This window comes from Hemitrygon akajei, chromosome 9 (genome assembly GCF_048418815.1).
Source record: "Hemitrygon akajei chromosome 9, sHemAka1.3, whole genome shotgun sequence".
Taxonomy (NCBI): domain Eukaryota; kingdom Metazoa; phylum Chordata; class Chondrichthyes; order Myliobatiformes; family Dasyatidae; genus Hemitrygon; species Hemitrygon akajei.
This window is the reverse complement of record NC_133132.1, coordinates 113652284-113675782: the sequence shown is the minus strand read 5'-3', so window position 1 is coordinate 113675782 and position 23499 is coordinate 113652284.

The following is a 23499-nucleotide window of genomic DNA, read 5'->3' as shown; positions in this document are numbered from 1 at the left end:
CAGATAGTTAGTCCCAAAGAAACTAAAGTACCACCAAACACTAGAAATATTAGCTAAATTGCAACAGGTTAGAATCTGTAAACATAAGTTTAATATTTGGTTGTCACACTGTATTAAAAGCTAATTCTGATCTAATGAATCTTTCCTGAGGTCAGGAAATGCAAGAGTGAGTTGCAAGAGACATAATCAGTGACAATGTTTCTTAGTGATGTTACTTTTAGGGTAACTGCTTTTCAATGCATCTCAGGAAAACTTTTCTGCTTTAATCTGAATACTACCTTTGATTTTGATCAATAAACTTGGGGAAAGTTATACTTTTGATGTAGGTTGTCTCCAGAAACATTACCTTCTTTCAATCATAATGAAGGGACGAGAGTCTCTTGAGAGGAGTGAACTCACTCAGCTTGTTGACGGAGCCCACTTGCGAACTACATATGAAGTTCAAAATCCATGCGGATCGATTTCAGCATTACACTAAAGTTATACTTTCTGTTAATAGAAATTCCTGGAATCAATTTGGAATAATGACAAATAAAAGTAGAATTTTCAAAATTGGAATTACACATAGGACTTAAAGTCTCCCTGTTCACTGTTTTTGGTGATGGCTTAAACATTTACTATATAGATCAATAAGTCAGATATGAATTTGTCTATCATCGTATACCAAATCACAGAGCTCAAAGGGTGTTCAGATTGTCAAGGTAAATATGCAGAATTAATCTTGTAATCTGGCACATGCAGATGGTATTCATTTTATAAATAACTAGGAGATTGCCTTTCATTATAAAATTTATTTTATTGGAAAAACATTGTACAAAATTAATGCTCTCTTTTTAGCATCAAAGCTTTCAAATTTCCAAAAAAAATTACAAGCCATTAACTAGTGATTTTACTTCTTCAAATTTACATTATACATACACAGTGTGAACTATATAAAAGTTTCTGTGTACAAAAAAATTATATATTTTTTCAATGAATTTACATGACTGAATGTTTAAAAATAACTTCCAATATGTTGTGTTACTGTTCAGACTACAAGCAATGAACAGATTACTGTTTACACGGTGCAAATATATAAAAAATACTTTGCCACAATTCACAATTTGATTGTATATTCAATGTCTCAGTCATAAAACATGATCTGTTTGCATTAATTCAAGCAAAGATTTGTGCAGAAAATAGATAATTTGTCTATTTATTGGCATAAATTATTGTGCATAATTAGAACTGTCCACAAGCACAAAATTTACTCAATGCAGCAAAATAAAGTCTAAAATGATACTCAAGAAGAACAGTGAGTGAGAATGCTTTCACAAACTTATGCTCTTTCAATGGACCTAAAGGAATCTGAATCATATGTTTGTATTACACAAATCAACTAATTTATTATGATGTCCCTGGGTGGAATTTTTCTGATAAACCTGGTCATTGGGTATTTTAAGTATTTCAGTTGGGTTTATAAAATATAAGAAATAGAGGCCCAGGACCACTGCATGCATTCCTCAACGTTAAGATACAAATGTTTTCATGATGTCAATTGACTGTGAAGTTATTTACTTCTGATCATCTAACGACTACTTTAGATGTAAGATGTTTCATGACAACACTCCAAATTTTGCAAAGCATGGCAAATAAATGAAGCACATGCTTCTACTTTGATTCATGCAAGTTCAGCTCTAAGCAGTTAATTCATATTTTTAATAAGTCTAAACCTAGATGTTGCTTAGGATTACATTACAGAAACACCACGTGTTTGATTGCACAGTTAAATGAGAAATCACGTTGAAATTTAACCTAAACCTACTGGATCACACATCTCATGAAATCACCAATTCTCTATGCTGAGTAGAATCTAAAAGCCACAAAAAATGAGCAGGGATAGATTAACCCACGCAAATTGATTGCAAAGTTGGTAGTGCATCAATATAATGCCGACTGTCATCATAATTAGTTAAGTTTCCAGCTAGCGTTATCATTACATCAATTGACTGGGGGCACTGGGAGAGCCCCAATATCACCGATAACTATTGCTTCTTAAAGCTGGTCTTCACTGTTATAGCTATCTATTGTTCTTAAATTAGTGATGCACTGTGGCTGCAATAGGTGTTGGCTATTATTCTGCAAATGAATATGACTTGTGAAATGAGCAATTTGGGAGAGAACAGACTTAAAACTTTCCTGACTTTGAATTACAAGAGTTTGTGAAACACATGTAAAATAGGAGACCTGCCCTCTTTCCACACAGAGTTGAGAAGTCCTGGAATCACGCAGTTATCAGGTAATGAGATTAACCAGCCATAATGGACTTTGCATGAAGACCTGGACAAAAGTGACAAGAAGTCCAATGGTTACAGCTAGGAATGGCCTGCATGGTTCCAGTCTCTCCTCAAGTACCAACTGAATGTTGATTGAGAGCAGGTGATCCTTTTAGATTTTGACATCGAGGAGAGTCAAATTGTGGTGTTTCCTAAAAGCTAGGTGCACATGGGCAATGGGACCCTGAGCTGTGAGGGGTTCTGTATTGTGAAATAACTTTGACTACTGGGTGGGCACCACGGCAGCGTTGCAGTTAGCGTGACACTATTATAGCTCAGGGCATCGGAGTTTGGAGTTTAATTCTGGTGCCTTCTGTAAGGAGTTTGTATATTCTTCCTGTGAACATGGGGGTTTCCTCCGGATGCTCCAGTTTCCTCCCACAGTCCAAAGACCTACAGTTTAGTAGGTAAATTGGTCTTTGTAAATTGTCCTGTGATTGGGCTAGGGTTGCTGGGTGTACAACTCATTGGACCAGAAGAACCTGTTCCATGCCATATCTTTAAATAAAATAAAAATTAAAAAAAATACGGTGAAAGCTTATAAATAATCATGGAAGGAATTAGAATCATAGGAGTGCATCGCCAAGGTTACACAAAAACTGTTGTCAATTATGTCCATATCATTTCCTGTAGCAAATGGCAGATCTCATTTTAGTGATGTACAGATGCTTCTGATATTGTTCTTTCTCCAGAATCGAGATAGAGAGATGTTCCCTGAGCATTCTGGTGGATGTGGCCACTATTTAGAAGTCCCTCTGCTTACTCTGCATTCTTCTGACAGTCATGTACACCTGATAAGAAAGGGTGTTTCACCCTTTCTTGATAATTATAACCTGTTAAATTTTCAAGTGCCTTTACAATATACAGAATACCCCATTTAACAGAGGGGTTGCATTCATAGAAAATTATCATTGGAATTTCTCTTAACACACTCTTGACAAAAATTAACAAAATTTGATGTTTCTTTTGCACTTCGTATTTATTGTTTTTCTCATATAAATTCTGTGACCAATTTTTATTTTTTCTCGTTTTGTTTTCACTGTAACTTGTGAATTCTATGACTTAAATGTCTGTTGCAACATAGGGTTGCTCTAGAATGGAAGATCTCTCTCAGTTATCAACTAGATCTACAATTTTATCTTCACTTATATCAAGATTATTGGTTGAAGTAAATTAATTGATTCTGTTCTTTCTTTTTTAAAAGTAAATATGAATGACTATTATGCATGGTGATGCCAATCCTGTAAACTCAATTTGACCTTGTGGAAGGTATTTTGAAATTTATCTATCTATTAGATGGATTTGTATAATATGTGTTATTATTTTACAACCTGCATTCATTTTCTGAATCTGTATCAGATATTTCCTTTGGGCTCTCCAGATATCAGCAGAAATCCCAAATGGATTGTTTGCAAGTGCTCACCTGATGTTAAGGCAATTATTTGAGATACGCACTAAGGAAATTGTTTAAGATACTCATATATTTGTTCTGACATCTGGCATGTATTCCTAACATCTTCATTTAAAGAAAAAGTGGTTAGATTTCTGACTAGCAAAAGTCTTAGAATAAGAAGCCATTAATCTGCAACATGGGTGCTCCCCAGGGCTGTGTGCTGAGCCTACTGCTGTACACTCTGCTGACACATGACTGTATGGCCAAACACCTGAGTAATTCCATTGTTGTGTTCGCTGAATAGCCTTCAGAGAGGCGGTGGAGGAGCTTGAGGCCCGGCAAATAGCCTCTTCCTCAATGTCAACAAGACAAAGGAGATAGTTAACAACTTCAGGAGAACTCGCACTCCTCTCTTCATCAGCAGCACAACAGTGAAAACTGCGGGCGGTTTCAAACTCTTGGCAGTGCACATCTCGCACAGCCTCTCTTGGTCCCAGAACTCATTCTGAACATACACGAAAGCTCACCAATATCTCTATTTCCTGAGGAGGCTGAAAGGAGTTGGACTATGCATGTCAATACTCTGGACTTTCTACAGAGGTGCAGAAGAGAGCATTCTTGCTTGCTGAATCATTGCATGATATGGAAACTGCACTGTCGTGGACAGGAAAGCTCTTCAATGGGTAGTCAAAGCTGCCTACTGCAACACCCGCACCAGCAGCCTACCAGCCATCAAGGACGTATATACAGAAAGGTGCCAGATAAAGGCCCGCAATATCATGAAGGATCCCACCCACCCTATTTGTCCCACTTCCATCAGGAGGAGGCCAGATAGTATCCACACCAGGACCACCAGACTCAAAAATAGTTACTTTCCTCAAGCAGTAAGGCTGATCAACACCTCCATCCAATACCTCACTACTATTTCATCATTTCCTCTCAGGGGTACCTCATGAACAGATACTTCAAAGATAGGCTTTATATATGTATGATCAATCTATGTATATGATATTCTTATATATTTATATCTCGTGTTTTTTAATTATTGTGTGTTTTTTGAACTCATCTTCAATTAACTTGTTATTCCCAGTCGTAAGACTGAAATTACATAAGAAAGAGGAACAGGAGTATACCGTATGATTCCTGTTTTCCCCTTCAACAACATTATGGCAGACACAACCTGAGGCCTCAGCTTCACTTTCCAGCCCAATCCTTTAACCACTTAATTCTCCTTAGTCTTGAATAGCACAATATGTCAACAGCATGAATTTCAGAGGCAGCAGATTTCAAGGTGATGATACAACATTCCAATGTGTTTAGCAATGAGTTTAAAGCTTTCTGTGGACTGTCTAATGCCATTGATCAATTTGCTGTGGCTAATCTATATTTCACCTTCATTTACCTTCTTTTGATCTATATTCGTTGATAACTTTACCTGAGATAATCTATCAGTCGTAGCTTTTAAATTTTCAATTTAATCATGGCCCAAGAACTTTCAGAAGCATTATTTAAGACTTCATTTATCTTTTTGTTGAGAAACATTTGCTTTCCTATTTTATGTCAGGTTTTAAGATTTCATAGAGTCATAGAATCATACAATCATTGAATCATGCAACACAGAAACGACCATGTGGCCCATCCTGTACATTCTAACCATTAGAGCCAGATCTCTGCATACTTTTCCTGTTCAAGAACCTGTCCAAATGCTTTTTAAATGCTGTAACTGTATAAGGCTCTGCCATTTCCTGTGGTAGTTTATTCCAGATGTAAGCTACCTTCTGAGTGAGAAACGTACCCCCTTTAAATTTCCTGTGGTAAATTCCCTTTAAATTTCTCCCCTTTCATTGCAAACCTGTGCCTTCTAGTTCTAGACACTTCTGATTCTGATTACCTGTCCTAGCTATGCATCTTATAATTTTATAAACCCCAATGAGATCACATCCTTAGCTTCCTATGTTCCAGTGAGGATAAACCCAGCCTATCTAATCATTTTGATACTTACAGCCCTGCATTCCAGGCAACATCCTGACTAATCTCTTTTGCACTTTCTCTGTTGCATCCGTATCCTTCCTGTAACGTGGCTAGCAGAATCATACACATTTCTAAAGTGCACTTTGAACAGCTGCATCAAGACAACCCTACTTTTATACTCAATGTCTTGGCCTTTAAAGGCAAGTATTCCATATACCTTTATCACTGCCTTATATATCTATTTCACCACTCTCAGCCAACTATGGATTTGCATCCAATGGTCTCCTTGTACAACATTGTTCCTAAGGTTCCTGCCACTTACTTGTGCCATGGTAAATGTTAGCGAAACACTATTATGGCTTGGGGCATTGGATTTTGGAGTTCAATTCTGAAGCAGTCTGTAAGGAGATCGTACATCCTCCCGTAAATCCAGTTCTGGATTTTTCCCTTGGGATTTACTCTCGAAGCTTTCCCCTTGAGTAGGTATAGCCGCAAAGCAGCATATATTTGAGATCAGAGTTTTCCTTCTCCTAGATGAGCTGCCAAGCACCTGACAAGCTCCATTTGCCCAAAGCAGCTGATTTTAAAGCACACCTCCTTGGTGCCTTCTCCTGTCAGTAGAAACAGTTCCACCAGGCTTAGTAGCTAAGTCACATGTGAAGGCCAGGATCTGTAATTGGATTTCTAAGGCTATTTGAGGCATACACCATTGGAAGCATGTAGGTAGTGGGTGCTTATCCCCACTATCACCCCTGGCTATAACAACCTTAAGGAAACTGTCTGGTGATTAGGCTAGGGTTAAATAGGCAGGTTGCTGGGTGGTGAGGCTCACCACCTGTTATACCTGTTATAGAAGGGCCTGTTATACACTATATTTCTAAATAAATAAGTAAACAACAAACAAATAAATAAATAAATGTTCATTACATCGCACTTGTCTGGATTGAATTATATTTGCCCTGCTCTTCCCAAATTTTTAGTTGATCTATGATTTGCTGTATCTTTAAAAAAAACCTTTTTGATGTCCATGATTTAACGTCATCTGTAAACTTACTAATGATACCACCTCCATGTTCCTCCAAATAATTTATAATAAAAGCAAGGAGCCAGCATCTAGTCCACTTGTTACAGATTTCCTGTCAGGAAAAAACAGATCTTCACCACGACTGTCTATCACCAATTTTGGATTCATTTTGCCAATACACCTCATGTCCCTTGTGACTTAACTTTCTGGACCAGCCTATTATGCAGGGCCTTGTCAAAGAGATGACTGAAGCTTATATAAGCTATGCCTACTGCACTGCATTCAATACCTTTCTCAGTTATCATTTTGCTATCTTACTCAATAATACATTTATAAAATTATTTCAACAGATTACATTCTGTATTAGACCACCACTGCCCTCTGCACTGTTGTCAACCTAACCAATTATATTAAGGTGAAAATAAATCCAAGATTTATTTCAAATGCAATTCTTCAAGAAAAGTTTACAGAAGGAAGCTACTGGATATTTCTATTTAAATTAAATAATCCTCTCTCCAAGATCAACATCTCTGTAGGTCTAGATGTAGTCCCAGAAGTGAATGAAATACCACAGTTAGATATTGGTCATGGCTCAGTACAAATGAAACACAATGTCCTTCCTTTCTATTTATTTAAGTCCCTATGAGGTCCAGTGTTCCTTTAGGCTATCTGATTAATTTTTGTTCTTGACTGTTAGTATTTAGTGATCTGCCTTTCTGATGGACTGAATATCTTAAATTTACCATTGATTCCCATTTCCCAAAATTGAAAAGTATTGCCTAAGCCCATTTCCTAAACTTGTTTTGTTTATGATTTAAATTCCCACTATTGCAAATACTATAAATCCTAACAAAACAATGGGAAGGTCTTTACCAATACTCAATACAGTGTCATAGAACATAGAACACAGTACAGCTCAGGAATAGGACCTTTGGTCCAAGATATCTGCACTAAACACAATGCCAAATTAAACTAATGCACTTCTATTATTTATGTGTTAGCCTTCTCAAGCTATGGCAGCTAAATTTCCAATTTATTAAGTTATTAAGCAGCTGTATACATTGACAAGTCAATTGCTTATCATGTTCTCATAAAAAATCTGATCCAGTAATCCAATATTTCTGCTCAAATAACAGATGAAGGCAATTCAGACCAGGAGCTAATATTTTTGGAATATACACTTTCAAAGTTCTAATGAACTGAGTCTTACACTTTCTAAGTGAAAGTTGAAAAGCATCGCTTTCATTTAAATATTGCTTCCATAACTTTCCTCTTAAATGTGTCCAGAAAATGAACATTATAGTATTAACTGTTGGGTAAAACAAACTATACCAGTGCATTATTTTACTTTCACATTGAAATGCAGCAAAATTAATTGCAAATTAACTGCACATTTTTTCTGAGACACCACCAGTCTGGGAAGAAGCTATAGGAATTATATCCTGTGCATTGAATGTATTATAAACAAAGCCCAACATTTCTTAGCATAATTATGTAATAGTAAATAAATAAATTTATAGCAAATAGATGTACCAATCTGAGAAGTAGTAAATGCATTATGCATTAACTTGAAATGTAGAAGATTCACCAAGAATATATATAAACTTTCAGTATTGTGGAGTAAAATTAATAAGGATTTTACCACCTTTAATCATAGATATAATCAAAGTTGTATAGACATAATAATGTTAAAAAAAATTTCTTAGTCTGTGCATCCAGTGATGCTATTTCATGGTTCTGTTAAAATAGCAAAGAGAAAAAAAAATCGATCATGTTTTTTTTCTGTTGTTTGTTCCCAGGAACCGGGGTTTTCTGACAAAGTTAGGATTTATCGGCAGTCCCTAACTTCCACCTGAAGAGAAGTAAAACACAGACTGCTGAAGGAACTCAGTGGATCAAACAAAATCGGGGGAGTGAGAATTTTTGACATTTTGGGTTGAAACTGGAGAGGGAAGAGAGAAGATGGGGAGGGGTGAGGCAGGACAAGGTATGTGATAGCTGGACAAGAAGAGGAGGGTGAAGTAGGGTTTGGTATGTGATAAGTGGAGTGAAGAGGAGGAGGGGTGAAGTAGGGTTTGGTATGTGATAGATGGAGTGAAGAGGAGGAGGGGTGAAGTAGGGTTTGGTATGTGATAGGTGGAGTGAAGAGGAGGAGGGGTGAAGTAGGGTTTGGTATGTGATAGGTGGAGTGAAGAGGAGGAGGGGTGAAGCAGGGTTTGATGTGTGATAGGTGGAGTGAAGAGGAGGAGGGGTGAAGCAGGGTTTGGTATGTGATAGGTGGAGTGAAGAGGAGGAGGGGTGAAGCAGGGTTTGATGTGTGATAGGTGGAGTGAAGAGGAGGAGGGGTGAAGCAGGGTTTGGTATGTGATAGGTGGAGTGAAGAGGAGGAGGGGTGAAGCAGGGTTTGGTATGTGATAGGTGGAGTGAAGAGGAGGAGGGGTGAAGCAGGGTTTGGTATGTGATAGGTAGAGTGAAGAGGAGGAGGAGTGAAGCAGGGTTTGGTATGTGATAGGTGGAGTGAAGAGGAGGAGGGGTGAAGCAGGGTTTGGTATGTGATAGGTGGAGTGAAGAGGAGGAGGGGTGAAGCAGGGTTTGGTATGTGATAGGTAGAGTGAAGAGGAGGAGGGGTGAAGTAGGGTTTGGTATGTGATAGGTGGAGTGAAGAGGAGGAGGGGTGAAGTAGGGTTTGGTATGTGGTAGGTGGAGTGAAGAGGAGGAGGGGTGAAGTAGGGTTTGGTATGTGGTAGGTGGAGTGAAGAGGAGGAGGGGTGAAGTAGGGTTCGGTATGTGATAGGTGGAGTGAAGAGGAGGAGGGGTGAAGTAGGGTTTGGTATGTGATAGATGGCGTGAAGAGGAGGGGGGTGAAGTAGGGTTTGGTATGTGATACGTGGAGTGAAGAGGAGGAGGGGTGAAGTAGGGTTTGATATATGATAGGTGGAGTGAAGAGGAGGAGGGGTGAAGTAGGGTTTGGTATGTGATAGGTGGAGTGAAGAGGAGGAGGGGGAAGCAGGGTTTGGTATGTGATAGGTGGAGTGAAGTGGAGGAGGGGTGAAGTAGGGTTTGATATGTGATACGTGGAGTGAAGAGGAGGAGGGGTGAAGTAGGGTTTGATATGTGATGTGTGGAGTGAAGAGGAGGAGGGGTGAAGTAGGGTTTGGTATATGATAGGTGGAGTGAAGAGGAGGAGGGGTGAAGTAGGGTTTGGTATGTGATAGGTGGAGTGAAGAGGAGGAGGGTTGAAATAGGGTTTGGTATGTGATAGGTGGAGTGAAGAGGAGGAGGGGGAAGCAGGGTTTGGTATGTGATAGGTGGAGTGAAGAGGAGGAGGGGTGAAGCAGGGTTTGATATGTGATAGGTGGAGTGAAGAGGAGGAGGGGTGAAGTAGGGTTTGATATGTGATGTGTGGAGTGAAGAGGAGGAGGGGTGAAGTAGGGTTTGGTATATGATAGGTGGAGTGAAGAGGAGGAGGGGTGAAGTAGGGTTTGGTATGTGATAGGTGGAGTGAAGAGGAGGAGGGTTGAAATAGGGTTTGGTATGTGATAGGTGGAGTGAAGAGGAGGAGGGGTGAAGTAGGGTTTGGTATGTGATAGGTGGAGTGAAGAGGAGGAGGGGTGAAGTAGGGTTTGGTATGTGATAGGTGGAGTGAAGAGGAGGAGGGGTGAAGCAGGGTTTGGTATGTGATAGGTGGAGTGAAGCGGAGGAGGGGTGAAGTAGGGTTTGGTATGTGATAGGTAGAATGAAGAGGAGGAGGGGTGAAGTAGGGTTTGGTATGTGATAGGTGGAGTGAAGAGGAGGAGTGGTGGAGCAGGGTTTGGTATGTGATAGGTGGAGTGAAGAGGAGGAGGGGTGAAGCAGGGTTTGGTATGTGATAGGTGGAGTGAAGAGGAGGAGGGGTGAAGGAGGGTTTGCTATGTGATAGGTGGAGTGAAGAGGAGGAGGGGTGAAGTAGGGTTTGGTATGTGATAGGTGGAGTGAAGAGGAGGAGGGGTGAAGCAGGGTTTGGTATGTGATAGGTGGAGTGAAGAGGAGGAGGGGTGAAGTAGGGTTTGGTATGTGATAGGTGGAGTGAAGAGGAGGAGGGGTGAAGCAGGGTTTGGTATGTGATAGGTGGAGTGAAGAGGAGGAGGGGTGAAGGAGGGTTTGGTATGTGATAGGTGGAGTGAAGAGGAGGAGGGGTGAAGCAGGGTTTGGTATGTGATAGGTGGAGTGAAGAGGAGGAGGGGTGAAGGAGGGTTTGGTATGTGATAGGTGGAGTGAAGAGGAGGAGGGGTGAAGCAGGGTTTGGTATGTGATAGGTGGAGTGAAGAGGAGGAGGGGTGAAGTAGGGGCTGGTCTCTGATAGATTGACTGAAGAGGGGCGAGGGATGATAATGAGCAAATGGAAGACAGACAAGGAAAATTAGGCAGGTGGAACCATAAACTGGGCGGGAGGGTGGGGGAAGTAGGTAGGGTGAAGATGGAGACAGCTACTAGAAGGTGATAGCTGAAACACAGAAACTATGGGTTCAGCAATCTGATGAATGGAATGTGATAATCAGAACTACTGAGAGATGAAATCAGATAGAACCAGGTGAAGTAAGTCAGTAGCAGGTGGATTTTCCATCCGCAAGAGTAAGTTTATATATGTATGTTAAACATCAATGTTAAGAAAACACCTGGCAATAATATTAATATATATTTTAGAAAAAATGGCTGAAATGTCAACCATCCTTTATCACTCCATATCCAAAAAGTAACTTCAGTATTAGTTGTGATACCATATGCCCTATTTTTCAATCATTTCAAACAGTAAGAATAACTTGCATTGAAATTGTGTTGACTGCAAAATATATATTCCAAAGTGATTGGAAGCTGAGTGTAAGAAACTTAGCAAGAATGACAAAGCCTGGGAAACATAATTGTTCTGGAGAAGTTGCAGGATGTTGTGTCAAGTGGCATGTTTCAGCTGTAAAGAGAGACTGGATTAGCTGGATTAATTTTTACTGAAGAAGGGTAGAAAAGGACCTGACAGTGGTGTACAAGATTATGAGGGTACAGTATTTAGCAGCGGTGTTGATAACTAGAAGGGATCAGTCAAAAAAGATAAGATACAGGTTCTTACAGCATTTAAAAATTATCCAACATTGCATGGGGATTTTAGATCAGATGGTTGGAAATCAACATAGATGGATACTTGTTTATAACTTTCTCCTGTTTTTCTTGTACTAGATAGGTCTTTTCTCCTGTTCCCCTTTCATTTTCATTTTCTCTGGCATGTCAGAAGCTTAAGGGAAACCTGATGGAAATATATAATGTTATGAGAGGCACAGATAGTGTCCAAAGATTCAATGTCCATTTAGGAATCAGATGTCACAGGGGAAGAAGCTATTCCTGAATTGCTGAGTGTGTCCCTTCAGGCTTCTGTACCTCCTACTTGATGGTAACAGTGAGAAAAGGGCATGCCCTGGGTGCTGAAGGTCCTTAATAATGGATGCTGCCTTTCTGAGACACCACTCCCTAAAGATGTCCTGGGTACTTTGTAGGCTAGTACCCAAGATGAAGCTGACTAGATTTATAACCTTCTGCAGCTTATTTCGGTTCTGTGCAGTCGCTCCTCCATACCAGACAGTGATGCAACTTGTCAGAATGCTCTTCATGGTACAACTGCAGAAGTTTTTGAGTGTATTCGTTGACATGCCAAATCTCTTCAAACTCCTAATAAAGCATAGCATTTGCCTTGCCTTCTTTATAACTACATCAAAATGTTGGGACCAGGTTAGATCCTCAGAAATCCTGACACTCGGGAACTTGAAGCCGCTCACTCTCGCCACTTCTCATCGCTCTGAGGATTGATATGTGTTCCTTTGTCTTACCCTTCCAGAAGTCTTCAATCAGTTCTTTCATCTTACTGACATTGAGTGCCAGGTTGTTGCTGCAGGACCATTCCACTAGTTGGCATATCTCACTCCTGTACGCCCTCTCATCACCACCTGAGATTCTACCAACAATGGTTGTATCATCAGAAAAATTATACATGGTATTTGAGCTATGCCTAACCATCCAGTCATGGGTATAGAGTAGAGCAGTGGGCTAAGCACACACCCCTGAGTAGTGCCAGTGTTGATCGTCAGTGAGGAGGATATGTTATCACCAGTCTGTACAGATTGTGGTCTTCCAGTTAGGAAGTCAAGGATCCAATTGCGGAGGAAGGTACAGAGGCCCAGAGTCTGCAACTTCTCAATCAGGATTGTGGGAATGATCGTATTAAATGCAGAGATTTAGTCGATGAACAACATCCTGGCCTAGGTATTTGTGTTGTCCAGATGGTCTAACGCCATGTGAAGAGCCATTAAGATTGTGTCTGTTGTTGACCTATTGTGATGATAGGCAAATTGCAAAGCGTCCAGGTCCTTGCTGAGGCAGGAGTTCAGTCTAGTCATGACTAGCCTCTCAAACCACTTCATCACTGTAGATGTGAGTGCTACTAGGTGTTAGTCATTATGGCAGCCCACATTATTCTTCTTGGGCACTGGTATAATTGTTGCTTTTTTGAAGCAAGTGGGAACTTTATTGTTAAATCTACTTCCAATAAGGGAGCAAAAAAGTATAGGATAGGATATACTTTTGTTATCACTAAATACATTTAGAGTAAAACAACCTAAAATGCCCCATGTGGTTTACAAAATAAGGCAAAGGACTTTGTTTTAAGTATATAATTAAAACTTCATGAATGTCATAATAGACTTAAATCCTGGGACTGAAAAAGAAAAGGAATGGGTTAATGATCTTTTAACCTTCTATTTTTAACTTAACTTGCAATCTAGTTAAATTGGAAATCATTTTTCCATATTGGTTTTAAAGATGTTATGCAAAATTTCTGAGCAGTTCCCAAACAGTTACAGTGCAAAGCATCCCTGAGGTTAGTACTGATTTAACCTTCTTGGTTGATGAATGCACTGGAATTCATTTGTTGAACTCAAAATTAAGTTGTTGTAGCTCATTGACTGAATTTTATTATTAAACTAATAGAAGCATTCTTTTATGTCTAAGTGTAATATTTCACTTCCTTTGAGTGTCATCAAAGAATGAATATGCAGGGCTTTAGTTCTGCACTGTTTAGTTATAATCAAGTTCTGCAGAACCACTTTGTTAGGTGCCTTCTTTACTTAATAAAGTAGCAACTGAGTGCAAGCTTGTAGTCTTCTGCTACCGTGACCCATGCACTTGAAGGTTTGACATGTGCATTCGGCAATGCTCCTCTGCACATTACTGTGGTAACGCACGGTGGTTTGAGTTATTGTTACCTTCCTGTTAAGTTCAACCAGTCTGATCATTCTCCTCAGAACTCTCTCTCACTAACAAGGCATTTTTGCCCATAGACCTGCCACTCACTGGATTTTTTTTTGGTCGTTTGCACCTTTCTCTGTAAACTTGAGAGACTGTTGTGTGTTAATATCCAAGTAAATGCAATGTTAGCATTAATCTGAGAAAACTATAATATAAAAGCAAGGTTGTAATTCTGAAGCTTAATATAGCATTGGTCAGACCACATAGAGTACCGTGAGTAGTTTTGGTTTTGAGCTTCTTATCTAAGAATAGATGTGTCGGCATTGGAGAGTCCAGATGAGGTTCACAAGAATGATTCCAGGAATGAAAGAGATAATGTATGGGGAGCATTTGTTGGCTCTGGGCCAGTACTCACAGGCATGTAGAAGAAAGAGGAGTTCTCTTTGAATCCTGTTGAATATTGAAAGACCTAGACAGATGGAATATGGAAATGATGTTTCCTAGTTTAGGTGAAACTATGACTGGGGGCTGCAGCTTCAGAATGGAGGGACATCCATTTAGAACAGAGATCAAGAGGAATTTCTTTACCCATAGGGTGGTAAGTCTGTGGAATTCATTGCCACAGCTGTTTCTGAGATACTCAAAGCCACCCATCTGTCACCAACAGTCATTTCACAGTCAGAGTCACTTAGATCACCTTTCTTCCTCATTCTAATGTTCGGTCTGAACAACTACTAAATCTCTTAACCATGTATGCATGCTTTCAATTTGTTAATTAGATATTTGTATTAACAAACAGGTGTACAGGCGTATCTAATAAAGTGGTCACTATGTGTAGATCTGCAATTTTATGGCATGCAGTTGGTGTTCATCATTATTACAGAAACTGTGGTGTCATCAATAGGCTGCATCTTCACAGAGAGTATCATTGCAGTACTCACAGATAGCCTATGCATTGGAGTCATTCAAGAGATAGACTGTGCATTAGAATCATTTGACGGCCAAGGAGCTTAGGGTTGATGCATTCAGGTGTGCCTGTGTTTTTAATAGCAGAATAAAAATTGTACCTGCTGCTTAATATCCTTACTGGATCAGAACAAATAGTTTTTTTCTTATGTGATGAGCTATTCAATGACACAGTGAGGATATCTCTACTGGTGGGGAATCCAGAATTAGAAAATACATTAACAGGATAAGGTGTTGTCCATTTAAGGTAAAGCTGGGAGGAAATTCTTCTCTAAAAGGGGTTTGAATTTTTGGAATTCTCTTGCACAAAGAGATGTGGGTGCTGAATAATAATGTACATTCAGTGCAGTAACTGAGAGACATTTGGACCATAACAGAAACAGGCATTAAGAAGTACAATGTTAGATCACCCATGATCTCATTGGCTGGTGAGGATACCCCAAGGGACTGACCATCTATTCCTGCTTCCGTTTCTTACACTTTTTTTCCCTGTTTCATCAGAGAGTAGTAATACAGCTCACTTGAAAAGCAAATAGTGGTGCTATATAACTTGTGCTCATCCTTCACTGCACATCCATACATATTAATCCTTGTTGTTGTGAATAATAATACTCCTCTCTGGTGAAACAGAAAAGTATCTATTACTCAAAGTTAAAATCTGTAAATATGCACTCTCTGAATGCCGGCACACCTTTTCAAGTTTCAGACCTTTAATAAATTTTTATCAAGTTGATTTTTTAATTGACATGTCAAAATGCACGCATAGAAATAAAGCAGAATACCAACACAAAGTGATAAAATATCAATTTGTGCATTTACAAAATTTTCACGCCAAATATGTCACACAGAATTACATAGGGCACGGCTATTTTGTCTACTAAGTCTGCACCAGCTCTTCTGAAGCTGAATTCTGTTAGCCCACTTGCTCAATTTTCCCCACATTCCTGCAACCCTTTAACTCTTCTAATTATTTATCCAATTTATTTCTGAAACTGCATCTTCCAACTTCACAGTATGTGTATTTGAAATCTGAGCCATTTATTACATGAAAAATACTTCCACCATGTCATGCCTTCCATGTTTCGTTTGCCAAATCATCTGAAAAGTGTGTCCTCTGTTTACTGAATGTAGCTTTTGAAAAGAAACTCACTTGATCCTTTAAGATTGAATCCCCTCTTCACTATTCTTCTTACTTGATTTAAGTAGAACAACACAACTTGTTATAATTTTCCATCCAATTGTGATTCTTCATCCTTGGTATCATTCTAGTAAATCTTTTCTGCATCCACGTCAAAGCCTTCAAACCCACTTATAAACTTACAATTTGCTACAATGCTTCAGCTCTGGATGAACAAGTGTCTTCAATAGTTTTTCTAAATATTCCTGGCCTTATGTACAGTATAAACTTCTGAAGACCAAAATCCCATATGCTTTATTAAGCTTTGTTTATTTGCCCTTTCACCTTCAAAGCTATGAGAAAAGCTCTATAAAAGTATACCATTCACTCTGCATTGTCCCTTCTTATTCTTCTATAAAGATACTATTTTACTATTTCCTGCATTCCCTATCCCAAAACCTCAATTCATCTTCTTGAAAGTTATTACTTTTTTCATCACCATTTTCTATATTTCTAAGTTTTATACATTATAAATGTATTTGAAAATAAAATACTGATCTTGCATTGAATCATCAGTCCCTAAAACCTCTATTAACTATAATTTCAAGACACTAGAGACTGCAGATGCTGGAACCTGGTGCAACACACAAGAGCTGGAGGATCTCAGTGGGTCAGGCAACTTCTATGGAGGGAGACGGACTGCCGATGTTTTGGGTTGACACCCTTCATTATGACTGGAAATGAAGAGGTGAGATAGCCATCATATGAAGTTGGAGTAGGGTGGGAGGGTGCAGCAAGAGATGGCAAGTGATAGGTGGTTCCAGGTAAGGAAGGGGGAGAGTGGGAATGATTTAAGAAGCTGGGAAGTGATGAGTGGAACTGAACAACAGTTGTAGGTTCCAATTCTAATTTCAATTCCAGACGTAAGAAAGGAGTCCAAGATGAGGTGGACAGAGGAGGGCTGTAAGATGACAGGCAAGTTTTGCAAAGTAGGGGAAGAAAAAGGGGGTGGAGATGGGAGACAGTAGCATTTTTGAATGATTGATTGAGGCAAAGAAAGAGACAGATGAAAATAAATAAAAATGCTGGAGCATAAGTAGGGAAGGGTGAAGACTGAAGACAGCTACTAGAAGAGGATAAGTAGGAACATATAGGGCTACCAGTGCTGCTGGACTCTGATAGGTATAGGATGTGAGAATATGAATGTTAGGGAAGAGAATAGCAGTTGTTCCAGAATCAGAACCAGAACGAGATCGTGGGGGAGGTTTGTGGGGAAGTTGAGGTTACTAGAATTACTATTTAACTGCAATGCACATTCCATATTCCACCATAAATAGGTATTTTTAAGATAGTTATGGAAATTCATGGTGGAGGTTTGTAAAGTTAATCATCTGTTAAAAATCTCGATGCTTGCATGAGTTTGTCACTGGCTCATTAACAGAGTATAAGTGATCGATTGTATTAAAAAGTTAATTTATTTTTTCGAGCAATTTTTGAAATAAGATCTAATGGCATGATCAACAATTGTTAATTAACCCACAGTCAGATACTTCACCATCAACCACACCAACTCATAGATCTAATCATTAAGATCTAGTGTGTACATTTTGAACATTATTAACAATTGTTCTTGTCTTATGAAGTACTCTTTAATCTCAGACTCCTACTTGAATTTTATACATTATGAATGGAAGAAAATGGGAGCAGGAAAAGGCCACCAGGTCCCTGAAGACTGCCCTAAAATTCAATGTAATCATAAGTCATCTGCTTCTATTCTGTGCCAGTTCCATATACTCCTCAATTCCATCTAAAACAACCAACCTTAAACCAATATAACCAATACAAGATTTGGAATGGAACTTTTCAAAATGAAATCCACATTGGATGGCAGAATATAGCATTAGTGGTAAGACTCTTGACAGTGTGGAGGATCAGAGGGATCTTTGGGTCCGAGTCCATACGACACTCAAAGCTGCTCCGTAGGTTGACTCTGTGATTAAGAAGGCATACGGTGCATTGGCCTTCAATCATGGGATTGAGATTAAGAACGGAGAGGTAATGTTGCAGCTATATAGGAACCTGGTCAGACCACACTTGGAGTACTGTGCTCAGTTCTGGTCGCCTCACTATATGAAGAATGTGGAAACCATAGAAAGGGTACCAAGGAGATTTACAAGGATGCGTTATGAGACTAGGTTGAATGAGCTCAGCCTTTTCTTCTTGGAGAGACGGAGGATGAGATGTGACTTGATAGAGGTGTACAAGATAATGAGAGGTATTGATCATGTGGATGGTCAGAGGCTTTTCCCCAGGGCTGAAATGGCTAGCACGAGAGGACATAGTTTTAAGGTGCTTGGAAGTAGGTACAGAGGTAAGGTCAGGGGTAAGTTTTTTTACGCAGAGAGTGGTGAGTGCGTGGAAAGGGCTGCTGGTGGTGGAGGCGGAAATGATAGGGTCTTTTAAGAGATTCCTGGATGGCTACATGGAGCTTAGAAAAATAGAGGGCTACAGGTAAAGCCTAGGTAGTTCTAAGGTAGGGATATGATCGGCACAGCTTTGTGGGCCGAAGGGCCTGTATTGTGCTGTATGTTTTCTATATTTCTATGTTTCTATGTGAACTGAAAAGTTTTCTTTAATATAATTATAAACTGTATCTATAAGCAGTTTAATCAATTAACCTATGAATGGGTTTATCACACAACATAAGCATTTTAATTAGAATGTTTATCTACCACCTCAGGCTGATTTTGAGGAAGTGAAAATAGTAGCAATACAAACAGGGCTACACTTTAGCTGAATTGGTGTAAAACAGACAGATAGATTAAAAAATATATATAATTTGAATGTGCTTGCTGATGTCATAGCCCTTAAATAAAATAACTTTAAGCACCATTTCAAAGACCCATAATTGAACTCAACCAGCAGAAACAGATTTTGATTGGGGCATTGACAACTAAGGGGGTTTGTCTATGATGATGATGGTGATGATGTTTGAATGTTTGATTGTTCAAAAAATTCACAGGAATCTAATTTTAACTGCATGCAGTTTTGCCTCCAAACTTATTGAACTTGAAATGTTGTACCAATTTGGATGGCTTTGTTCAAATTGATTAGGAAGAGTGAATGTAAGCTCATGAAAACTCCATGCCTAGTTTAGGACTGAGAGATGCATAAATCATTACAAGGCTAAGAATATGATAGTTAAAACAATTAAAAGGAGCAAGTGAGCTGGGAGCATTCTGTTTTGCAAGAAAATATTGCTATATATAATGAAATCATATCTTTGCTCTGATGTGGGTTTTATTGTAATTATTTTAAATGGGATAACTGCTCTATTTAAGTAACAGAAAAACAATATACATCAGACGGACACTTAAGTGCAAATATCTCACGTGCACTAAATGAACAACATGCTGGTGCCTGTGCATTGTATCTTGCTTCTAATATCCAGTCCTATTGACAATTAATTACTGCTCTTTTCATATGGTGAAATCAACAAAGTGTGACAGGAACATTATTTACCGTAGATTCCGGACTACAGAGCGCACCTGATTTTTAGCCGCTGGCACTAATTTTAGAAATAAAATCATTTTTTTAAATGTAAAGGCCGCACCGGATTTTAGGCCGCAGGTGTCCCACGTTGTAATATGAGATATTTACACAGAAAGATATTACACGTGAGGATTTTTTTAACTTTTAATTAAATCCATATGGTAACAAAAACAAATACATATTGCAAATGCTTTTTTTCGAACCGTGCCCGTACGCGGCTACTTTTAAATATACGTTGCGTATACTTCTTTACTGAACAACATTCCAATATCTCCTAACGACTGGTAAAAAATATATATACTGCAGCCTACCAGGAAAAGTTATTGATACCTTTAACTTAAAAGCAGATTTCGCTCGGATCCAAAGCCGCTCGCGGAATCCGCTCCCCCCTCCTTTCCGTTTCATCGCAAACGGCATTTAAAAGCAGAGTTCGCTCGGATCCAAAGCCGCTCCGCCGCTCGACCCCCTCCGTCCCGTTTCATCGCAAACGGCATTTAAAAGCAGATTTCGCTCAGATCCAAAGCCGCTCCGCCGCTCGACCCCCTCCGTCCCGTTTCATCGCAAACGGCATTTTCCCACAAGACGCCGCGAAACCGGGTGTGTCGTCATAGCATCCCGCGATGTAGTACAGAAAACAAATATAGTTAAAACTAAGAGGGTAGGTAGCACAATGCTTCGAGTGTTTTCCATGTTGATGAGGGTGAGTACAAATGACTGATTTACAATAATTTAATTGTGAAAGTGCGCTTGATTTATCGTACAATTTCATTGGACCTCTGTGAACTACTCATCAATTTTATTGGTCTACTGTTACGAGGCAAAATGTTTACGAGGCGGCATGAAAAAAACTTTGCATTAGCCGCTCCGGATTATTGGCCGCAAAGTTCAAAGCTGTTCAAAATGTGGGAAAAAAGTAGCGGCTTAAAATCCGGAATCTACGGTACTTGCCTAATGATACATTCCGAGCCCACTTAAAATGAAGGAGCAAAGAAATTCCCAGCCTTGAAGCTGTACCTTCTTAATAGTCAGAATAATAGGTTTTGAAATATGATTCCAATTAACAAATCACGGAACAACCATTGGAACCACGGAAAATTACACTGAACGGTCCAACTGAAATCATTCCCATACTCTCAAAGCCCAGGCATTATTTAAATGAAAAATTTTAAAAATCGGAATATCAGAGAAATCTGGGTTACTGCCAGTGTCACATGCTAGTTTTGGCTGGGATAGGATGATAGTGCAGATGAATGAGTGGCTGAGAAACTGGTGTCAGAGGTAGGGTTTCAGGTTCTTTGATTATTGAAGCAGGGTGACCTGCACAAGAGGACAGATTTCTCCTAAGCTGGAGGGAAGCCAATATCTTGGTTGGGAGGCTCACTAGTGCTAATCAGGTATGTTTAACTGGTTTGGCAGGGGCTGGGAACCAGAGCACCAGGTCACAGTGGTGGAGAGCAAGGTAGATATCAGGGTCAGTTAAAACAGGCTGGACAAAAGTAATAAATAAAATGGATGGATAGTTTGAAGTAGGTGTATTTTATTGCTACAAGTATTATGGGTAATAGTCAAGAAATTAGAGCATTGATCAGTACATGAAATGATGTTGTGACTTTGTTGAGAGAGGCACAAGAATTGGTAATTAGTGTTGCAGGATTTCATTGTTTTAGAAAAGATAGAGAGAGATGTAAAGGGGAGGAGTGAGGTAGGAAGTTGCACTACTTATCAGGAACAATATTGCAGCTGCACTTAGAGGGGGCATGATGAGTACTTTACATCAGTATTTACCAAGCAGAAGGAAGTGGAGGGAAGGGAGAGCAATGTTGTGCATATTAGCATGCTAGGGAATTTTGAGGTAAAAGAGAAAGTAGTGTTGGGTCCGTTAAAGAGCATTAAGGTGGACAAGTCCCCAAGGCATAATGGTACATCCCAGTATACTGAGAGAGGCAAGGGATGAAATTGCTTGGGCTTTGAACAATATCTTTCTGCCCTCTATAGCCACAGGCAAAGTCCTAGTGGACTGGAAAGTAGCTAATGTTGTTCCATTATTCAAGAAAGGAACCAGGAATAATCCTGGAAACTATGGACAGATAGGTCTCACGTCAGTGGTAGGAAGTTACTGGAAACAATTTTTTCACTTTGGACTTACGAGTATTTGGAAAACCATGGTCTAATTAGGGAGAGCCTGTGTAGCTTTATACTGGGCATGTCATGTTGTATAAACTTGATGAGTAGTTTTTGAAGAGGTGAAGAGGTGATTGATGAAAGCAGAGTAGTGAGTGTTGTTTACGTGGATTTTAGTAAGGTGCTTGACAATGTCCCTCGTGGGAGGTTCATCCGGCCGATTAAAGAGCATAGGATTTAGGGTGAATTGGCCATTTGGATTCAGAACTGGCTTACCTATTGAAGACAGAGGATAGTGTTCAAAGGGATTTATTCTAGCTGGAGGTCTGTGATTAGTGGTGTTCTGCAAGGATCTGTACTGGAACCTCTGCTATTTGTGATGTACTGTATATTTGACTTGGATAAAAACGCGGTTTAGTAAGTTTGCAGTGGTTTAGTAAGATGGATGGGTTAATAAGTTTGCAGATGCTACAAACATTGGTGTTGTGGATAGAAGATAGAAGACTGGGAAAGAATTGGGATTTGGGTTAATTAGTTTCGGATATTGCTGGAGAAATAGCAGATGGAGTTTAACCAGGCCAAATGTGAAGTGTTGCACCTTGTTAGGTCAAATGTAAATAGACAGTACACTGTTAACGGTAAGACCCTTAAAGGTGTAGATGAGCAGAAGGATCTTGAGTTCCAATTTCATAGCTCCATCAAAGTGGCTGAGCAGGCTGTTAGGGTGGTTAAGAAGGGATATGGCATGCTTGTCTTTATTAGTCAAGACATTGAGTTCAAAAGTCAGTAGTTTTATAAACTTTATAAAGTTGCAGCTCTGTAAAACTCCGTAAGGCCACATATGGAGTTTTGCAGACATTTCTGGTCGCCCCATTATAGGAAGGATGACAAGGCTTTGGAGAGGCTGCAGAAGAGGTTTACCAGGATGCTGCCTGGATTAGAGGGCATGTACAATAATGAGAGGCTGGACAAAGTTGGGTTGTTTATTCTCAAGCTGCAGAGGCTGAGGTAAAATCTGATAGAGGTTCATAAGATTATGAGAGGTATAGATAGCGTAGACAGACTCTGATGATGGGTCTCATGGCAAAATGTCGACTATTTAGTCATTTTCAGAGATATTACCTGACCTTCTGAATTCCTCCAGAATTTTGTGTGAGTTGCTCTGAATTTCCAACATTCACAGAATTTCTTCTGTTGACAGACCCTACCTTTTTCCCAGGGTTAAAATATCTAATACCAGAAAGCATGCATTTAAAGGGAAAGGGGATAAGTTGAAAGGGGATGTGAGGGCAAGGTTTTTTAACACAGAGAGTGGTAGGTGCCTAGAAGGCTCTGCCTGGGGTGGTGGCAGAGGCAGATACATTAGGGATTTCTAAGAGATGTTTAGACAGACAGATGAATGTGAGGAAATGTAAGGATGTGGACATTGCGTAGGCAGAAGGACTTAACTTTGTTGGCTATTTGATGACTAATTTAACTGGTTCAGCACAACATTGTGGGCTAACGGGCCTGTTCTTGTGCCGTAATGTTCTATATTCTATACCAGTGCTTGACCTGTGCTTTATCTCAAGGAATGTTTCATGTTATAAATTATACTGCTCCAGGGAAATGCAGATTCTATTGCAAATATTGTTCACTTCAGTAAATACCAACAAAAGTACATTCTACACAATTCTGTATACTGAGGAGAAAAGAGCCCGAAAATTGCTGATTTGGGATTAAATGAGAATCTACCAAATTTCTATCATATGCTCAAAAGTTCTGTAGTTTTTGC